The sequence below is a fragment of the Rhagoletis pomonella genome, unplaced genomic scaffold (genome assembly GCF_013731165.1).
Source record: "Rhagoletis pomonella isolate Grant_MI unplaced genomic scaffold, Rhpom_1.0 Rhpom_scaffold_00640, whole genome shotgun sequence".
NCBI classification, from domain to species: domain Eukaryota; kingdom Metazoa; phylum Arthropoda; class Insecta; order Diptera; family Tephritidae; genus Rhagoletis; species Rhagoletis pomonella.
The window spans coordinates 27,418-36,556 of NW_023459194.1; positions in this window are offsets into that span (position 1 = coordinate 27,418).

Sequence of the window (9,139 nt, forward strand, 5' to 3'; positions counted from 1 at the left end):
CTCCGAAATAGTGCTATAACTTCTACCGCTTAGACTTTGTTGCTTTTTCAATTATTCCTAACAAACAATCGTGGTACAAAGCTCAATAAAAAATATTAAAAATAAAATTTGAATAAGCCACAATAACATTGACAAAAAACCATCACTGTTAAAATTAAAACCGGTCGGTTTCACTTGGTACTAAGGCTTTGATTTGGTTTCATGAGAAGAAAAAGTCCCAGGCTAAACGCAGAACTGATCGAAGTGAAAATGGAAACAGGTGCACGTAATGTTAACCCCAATGCCAATGCTGCTAATGCCAACGCGAATGTTAACATAGAAAGCGCAAGGCAAATTGTTAACGTGCCTAAGCAAAGCGCTAATCCCACCGGAAATGCGCCTGCGAGATCCAATGTTATGAACAGCCAAAGGCAAGCTAACACGAACGCCAATGTTAATGCTAACGTTGGCCGTACTAATAATCCATCGAATGTAATGCTAACAGAAAATCAGTTCAGGCAATTGCCAGGAAACTTCCATGTAAACCAAGATACTAGGGCTACGTTTAGTAAATGTAGCGTACGTTTTAATGATGGAAGGAACACCAGCAAAATTGAAGATTTCATAGCGACCATTTTAGTATACAAAGATGCGGAAAACATATCGGACGAACGAGCGCTGTTAAGTTTACCTCTTCTATTAGGAGGTTACGCATCGTCATGGTGGCAAGGTGTGAAGGAGGAAGCGGAAACATTTAACGACGCCATTGATTTGCTTCGCAAAGCGTTTTCTCCGCCGAAACCCGACTGGCGTATTTTTTCGGAGATAAGTCACGAAAAACAAAAGTTCACGGAGCCAACGGACTTATTCATATGCAGAAATCGAGAATTATTCGCCCAACTTTCTGAAAAGCTAAGCGAAAAAACGATGATCAACATGATATTTTCCCAATTAGTTCTAAAGATACGAGAGATAATTCCTCGTGAAAGTGTAGGAACATTTAGCGAACTGTTAGACAAAGCTCGCGAAGCAGAGTTGCTACTTGGTGAGAACAAAGAAGTTTATAAAGCTGTTGACTTAACCAGCAACTCGACTCGAGCGAAATTCCCCTTCGTTGTTCCTACTGCAGAAAGAAAAATTATTCCGTGGAAAACTGTTTTAAGAAAATTGAATCTGAAAAGAAAACCACAGAGAAAATGAAAGAAACCACTTTTAGCTGTTATGGCTGCGGTACACCAGGGTACTACAGGTCGAATTGTCCAAACTGTAATCAGAAAAATCCGTTATGTAGCCCCGAGAAACTCGATTTTTACACTATACAAACCACGGTAATAGGTCGAAATGTACCAACTGTTGACATAAACATTAATGGCTTGAAAGGTGAAGCATATCTAGATACAGCTGCTAGAACGAGCGTTGCAAGTAGTAAACTTTATGAGAAGCTTAAAAAAAAAGGTGTTGAATTTCAAAAGGTTTTTGCGGAAATTCAATTAGCTGATGGCATTGCTCGCCAGCAGATGGTTTACTCTACTATTGTCGATATTATAATTGGAAAGCGATTCAAACGTATACATACGTTTTATTTGTTTGGCAAATGTTGAAAACAATCGAACGCTGTTAGGCATCGATTTTCTTGAGCAAGCTGGCATAGTAATGGACCTTGCACAACGAACGTGGCATTTTAAGGACGACGCTAATACTATGTTTGAGTTTAAGATGCAATCAGCTGAAATTAAGCATTCCTTATCGCTGTCTGAGGCAAACATACGAACCCATAGAGAAAATCATAACCCAATTAATGATTTTATGTCCTGGTTCGAAAACACAAATAGCAGTTTCGAGTCATCATATGAATACTCGCCAAGAGAAATAAGGGACATATTTGCTGGTAGTATACCAGAAAGCTATGAGATACCGGAACAAAACGATTTGTTTCCGCCCATGAAGAGAGTAAAAAAGAGTAATAAAGCTGAAGGGGGAGTAAGCTGCTCTATCGATATAAATTCGGTCGAAATAAGACTTCGCCCCAATGAAGGAGCAGCCTTAGCCGAAAGCTAAAGAACAAGACTACAGAAATTGCTAGAAGCACACAAAGAAATCTTTGAAGAAACTACAGTACCAATACCGCACATGGAACACCGCATAAAGACGGAGGCGCATGCACCCATTTCTTCACAAAACAAATAAAAAATTGAACTGGAAGACATGCTGAAAAAGGGCATTATTGAAGAAAGCAAATCTCCATGGTCATTTCCGGTTGTGTTAATACCGAAAAAAGATGGAGGAGTGAGGTTTTGCGTAGATTATCGGCGTTTGAATGTCATAACCACAACAGACACATACCCACTACCACGAATGGATGACCTCTTACATGCAGCAAAAGCCACACCTTTCATGTCCACCATCGATCTAAAAGCCGGATATTGGCAAATAAAAATGGCGCCTGCAGATAAGCCGAAAACTGCATTCACAACCCCGTTTGGAATCTTTGTTTTTAATCGAATGCCGTTCGGATTGAAGAACGCTCCGGCCACGTTCCAGCGCCTGATCGATACATTTCGGTCCGGATTGCCACATATTTTAATACTAGCGTACCTAGATGACATAATTATATGCTCAAACGATTTTAACTCTCATATGCAAGACTTGCGACAAACTCTTTCAAAAATCAAAGGCTTTCAGTTTAATAGAGGAAAATGTGTTTTCTGTCGAGAAGAGATAAAGTATCTCGGACATATTTTAACCACGAAAGGACTTAAGGTTGATAACGAAAAGGCACATGCTGTCCTCAAGCGCCCGAATCCGAAAAATTTGAAGCAGCTCACAGCAAACTTTGCTGATGTGGAAAAACCTTTGAAAGAAACTACTCTACAACAGAACGTGAAGCACTGGCCATTGTTTGGGCTCTACAAAAGTTTCGCGGATATGTAGAAGGTTCAGAAATTACCGTTTTAACTGACCATCAACCACTTAAATGGCTATTTAGTCTAAAAACACCCACAGGACGTCTTGCTAGGTGGGCGTTGCAACTTCAGATTTATAATTTGAAGCTGGGGTATACAGCAGGCAAGCAAAACGTTGTGGCAGATATGCTGTCTTGTCCACCCTATTGCCCTAAGAATAAGTCTAATGTTAACTCCTTTGAGATAGACTTTCCTCGCAAAGGCGCCGACGAGTTCAGAAAGGAGCAATTAAAAGATGAGGAACTGAAATACATCATTGAGTCATTCGAAAAAGATGACGAAAACGTCACCAGACATACAAACCGAGGATACATCATGGTTAATGGTGTACTACACCGATTCTGTTCAGATGAAGATTCAGAAAATGGTCAACTAGTAGTACCCAAAAGTTTAAGAGAAACAGTTTTAATAAAATTTCACGTGGATCCAACTGCAGGACATTATGGAATTGATCGAACTACCGCCGAATCACTCCGCTTTATTTTTGGCCGGGTATGCGCGCAGACATTTCCCAGTATGTGAAGTCTTGTGTTGAATGCAAAAAATATAAACCCACCAATAGGAAACCAGCTGGTTTGCTCCAAACAGTTTCCAGCAATCAGAGGTTTGAGATCATTGCGCTTGACTTGTTCGGTCCTTTACCTTGCACAGCCAAGGGTAACCGTTGGATACTGGTCGTGGAGGACTTGTGTAGTCGTTGGGTTGAACTTTTTGCACTAAGGGAAGCTTCAGCAGAGGCTTGCGCAACCACAGTTTTAAAACAAATTTGTGCTGAGATTCGGTATGCCACGACGTTTACATTCAGACAACGGAAGTCAATTCATTTCAGCCGTAATCCAAAAGCCAGCCTACTGCCTTGGAATCAACCAAACATTTACACCGCTATATCACCCGGAGGCTAATCCTGTGGAAAGGAAGAACAGGGACCTCAAAAGTCAACTAGCTGTTTACGTCGGCAAAAATCATACTGCTTGGGACACATGTTTACCAACGATAAGATTCGCAATGAATTCTGCTAAATGTGAGAGCACTGGCTTCTCGGCAGCATACCTTACGTTTGGGAGGGAGCTAAGAAGCCCACTTGAAGCACACTACGATCTGAAACGGGTAGTCGAAGCAGAAAACTTTGTGCCGAAAATTACGCCTCAGCTGACCAAACTTGCGAAAACAGTGAAACTAGCAGTAGAAGTACAAGAAAAACGTCAAGACAAGAATAAACGTTATGTAGATAACAAACGTCGACCTCATCCAACATTTAATATTGGCAATAAAGTACTCGTTGCAACACACATACTTCGCAAAGCAAGTGAAAAAGTAACGTCGAAATTTGCCACACGTAGAGATGGACCATACCGCATCTCTGCAAAAAAAGGATCAAGCTGTTACGTTATCACAACTAACGAGAAGCCAGATAAGCCTATTGGAACGTATCACGCCACTGCATTGACTCCATATGAAGGTCCGAATGTTGACCCAAAATACCAACACAGGAAGCGAGGACGTCCAAAAGCAGCATCTACAACAGTACATACCAACAAACATTAATACGCAACAGCCTACGCAACACAACAGTGAAATTCAGGCCCACAACAATAATGCCAATGTCTCAACTAGAGTTCTACGTCCACGAAAATGATAGCGGAAATGCTGACAGCATCATCGGGGCGATTTATGCGTCAGAGGGGGAGGCTGTAGCGACTGTATCCGGAAGCACGCATGCTATATTTATTATCATGCTCACTTATATACTTATGTTATCATTTATACATGTTATTCGTTATGTTAACCCTGTTTCTGTTAAAATATTATGTTAAAAGCTTTTGTTAAAAGATTCTGTTAAAAGCTTTTGTTGAAAGCTTGGGTTAAAGCTGTACTATTTCTTTATGTTACTTAACATTGAATTAGACTCAATTTCTTTTGATCATATCAAAATCCACCACATTTGTACTCAATTTTGCGAATGTTTATAACTGTTGTCCTTTTTGTTTCACATCGTTTCAATTTTAGTTATTTAAGATCATACTCCAACGTAAATTTTTTCATTCGTACAGCGACTAATAAAGACGCATGATCTACTTCGGACACCTCTTGCGTTTTATTTTAAAATTCGGTCATCGTGCTTAGTGAAGCTTAGACACTGGTAGACAGTATTGGCTCTTGTGGCTAGCTTTATTAAACAGGAATGTGCGAATAAATTAGGGATAGTCTACTTCTCTAAAATATGTATTAAACAAACGAAAGAGAAACAGCCAAAATCGATCAAAATGTTGATGACTTAATCAGCTGATCACAAGTGTATGTATAAAATTATTTTTATATTAACGATCTCAAACCAGTTTACAATGAATTTTGAATGTGCTCTGTCGAATTGACATTTTAATATACCTTACGTACATATATACCTTTGTACACAATAAAACTTTAAAAAGAACAATTGTGGAGTTCCACACCAAAATGCTACATTTCCATCATAAAAATTGTTTCAGATTGGTGCTTTTACGGCAATCGTGTGATCTCAGCTTTACGTTTTGGTGCGATCGAGTGATTTCAATACCACTCAATAAAGGTTTGGTCGCTTTATCTCGAGTTCTCTGTTAAAATATGGACACATACCAGTAAATGCAAGGAATTTGCATTAACATTTCGAGTTTTGGAAATGAAACGTTTTGGTGTGGAGCTCCACAATTTTTTCTACATTCATTTGAAAAAGACGTTTTTGGGTAGGAAATGAGGTTTTTTCAGACCAAGAGTGACGTTTTCTCATGACGAAGACCTGGCAACACTGCTACTGAGTGACAACTACCACTCCATCATCTCAAGAAATTTTTTTTTTGTGAGAGGCTCCCAGCCGAAAACGGGTGTGTTCTTATAAGCTTAGCACCGGAGGAAAGCATAAGCACCGTGAGAGAGACCGCCCAATACAGGGCGGCGCGGAAAAAATTTACAGCGATACTGCTGTTAGCAACAGCCCAACCAAGGCGTATTTAACAAGGTGGTGTTGGCCGTATATAAGTAAAAAATTACACTAACAAATTATACGCTGATGTCCATACTGTCATTGGTATGAGTTACAACAAACACATCATTTTGACGTAATGGCCTCCACGGCGAAAAACTCAGCTGTCGCCCCAACACCACCTTGTTTAATACACCTTGAGCCCAACACTGACGCTGAAAGCAACAGCCCAACGGCGGCGCTGCAAGCATAAGCCATCGTCGACACCAGCATCGGAGCAGAGCAGCATTAACAGATAATACTTTCTTTTTTTACACAATATTTTTTCTTATATAGTAGATACACTTTTATGATTGATAATATTGTTTCTTCATTAGTCATAAGATATTTTGAATCCCTACAAACCTAGTTTCACGCAGTATTTTCTTTGATTTACTACTTATACGGCGATCGGGTTCTTTTTTCCACGTGGTATTCAGTATTGTCACCACCTTTTTTTTCTCTTTCGTGATTTAGTCCGTATTCTTGGTCAATATGCTTTTTTTTGTGCACTTCGTTGCTGGTAACTAGACTAGCTTCGATAATTTTTGTATCATAATGCATGAGGACTATCTGTTAATCTAATATCGCATGGAGATTATTTTCAAATATTTTTATTTTTTTATTCAGTTTCCACTTTTTCGGTTGCAATTTTTTTGATTATTTGTGCCGACAACGTGACCCACTCGTCGACCGCAACCGCGAGTGAGTGATCGCGGTGCCAATTATTACAATCCACTAAAGCCATAGTATATAGGCAGTGCAGTGAATGGAAGTAAATAGTTATGCATATACATGTGTACATACTGTGACGAATACTGCGGCAACGCGAAGCGAACAACGAGAAATAGGCAGAATGTTCGAGGAATGATGTAGAATGTTCCACAAAGAGAAACGTCAAGTTGGATGAACACTGCGAACAGCGAGAGAAAGAGAATGAGCGATAAACTTCAGAACGTTCTAGAGTTGCCATAAGTACGAGCGCAGGTATATAAGGGCGCCGCCGCAGCGAAGTCAGCAAGCTAATAGTAAAGTGAGCAGAGAAGTGAGTTGCGAATAAGCAAGCTATAAGTTTAATTGTGTTAACAAGTTTAGTAAAGCGTTGTTATTGCTTTAACAAGTATTGAAAAGTGTTTCTGCTGTATTAGCAAGTATTGTAAATTGTTTGTTGTACAATAAAGTTAATTGTACTACAATTTGGTCATCGTTAGCATTTATTTAACCATCCAGCGATACGAGCCGTAGGATATTTGGGAATTCGCTCAAGGTTTGGAGGACAATCGTAACAATTGGTTTCAGAAGTGGGATTGTTAAATAAATCCCGAAGGATAAACTACTGAAAATTGCGAAAATTCAGGATCTAAAGATTGAGGAACTCAAGCAGGAGTTGGAGAAACGAAATTTAGCAACCTCCGGAAGAAAAGTGGAATTACTATCACGGCGAGAGGCTATGGGAAAGGAAGGTATCGGCGTTGATATATACGACTTCCATCGTGAGGACGACGCGACATCAACGAAGGACAAACAGAAGGATGAGGCTGCTTGTCCGTCGAAGGATGTGCAGCAGACATCCGGGAAGGTTGAAGAACAGCAAAAGGCTCCTAGTTCATCAACAGTTATGGACATGAACACATTATTAGCCGCCATGTCCCAGATGTCATCACAGCTGTCGTCCCAGCTGGAAGCCCAGAAAATGTACATGTCATCGCAGTTAGATGAAAAGATTACTAAGCTAGAGCAGAATTTATTCAAAGATAATGCGGAACTCAGAGAGAGACAGGATAAAATCGAGGAGCGGGAAGACACAATCGAAGAGCTAATTAAGGAGAAAGTTGAGGCTAAGGTAGAAGAATTGGAAGGTCGTCTCCGAGATATGCAGTTGAATCGTCCACCTTCTTCGACCAGCGCGCCCAAGGTAAAGACTCCATCCTTTGACGGCACGATTCCATTCCCAGTCTTTAACCTCCAGTTCGAAAAGACGGCTACAGCAAACAACTGGAGCATGGAGGATAAATCCGCTGCACTGTTCGTTGCATTAAAAGGACCTGCAGCGGAAATCTTGCAGACTATTCCTGATTGTGAAAGGAACAGTTACGATGCGTTAATGGGTGCAGTGGAAAGACGTTATGGTAGCGAGCACAGGAGACAGATTTACTAGATGGAGCTGGAGAATCGCTGCAAGAAATCCAACGAGACTTTACAGGAATTCGCCCCTGAGATTGAAAGGTTAGCTCATTTGGCAATTGGAGACGCATCTGGTGAGCACTTTGAAAGGGTAAAAATCCAGAGGTTCATCAACGGAATGCGGGATATGTATCCAGCAGTTAAGCCGGAAGCCAAGGTTGAGATTATACATGTCCGGTCAATGAAGTTAGCATCGGCGGAAGAGCGAGATACGAAACGACGGCGGAAGTTTCAGCGTAAGGATCCGGATGTAGCAAGATGTGCTAAAGGCAGTGCAGCACGAAGGCAGGAGCCTGGGTGTTATGGACAGAGGATGGGGCATAGATCTGACAAAAAGGGTGCCAACGAGAGGAGACATGGTCTGGTCACCACCAGTGGCCGGCAGAAGCACGACCATGTGAGTTGGTGCACCACCGGGGATAAGCTGGAAGCCATGTCCAGTAACGCATCGAGCCGAGAGGAGCTACAGGAAGGCGATTTGGTGTTGTTGCATATGCCGCAGCCGAAGAAAGGCTTCACCTCCGAACATCGTAACTGGAAAGATCCGTTTAAGATTGACAAACGGCTGAAAGACGCAGTGCATCGAATCCAGACAATGGGGAGACTGAGGACCAAGATGAAAGTGGTCCTCTTGGAAAGACTTGCAGCGGTTAGAGCGACAAGTGTGCCTGATCGGGATGATCAGTGTGACGAATACTGCGGCAACGCGGAGCGAACAACGAGAAATAGGCCGAGTGTTCGAGGAATGACGTAGAATGTTCCACAAAGAGAAACGTCAAGTTGGATGAACACTGCGAACAGCGAGAGAAAGAGAATGAGCGATAAACTTCAGAACGTTCTAGAGTTGCCATAAGTACGAGCGCAGGTATATAAGGGCGCCGCCACAGCGAAGTGGGTTAAATACAAGTCAGCATGCTACAAGTAAAGTGAGCAGAGAAGTGAGTTACGAATAAGCAAGCTATAAGTTTAATTGTGTTAACAAGTTTAGTAAAGCGTTGTTATTGCTTTAACAAGTATT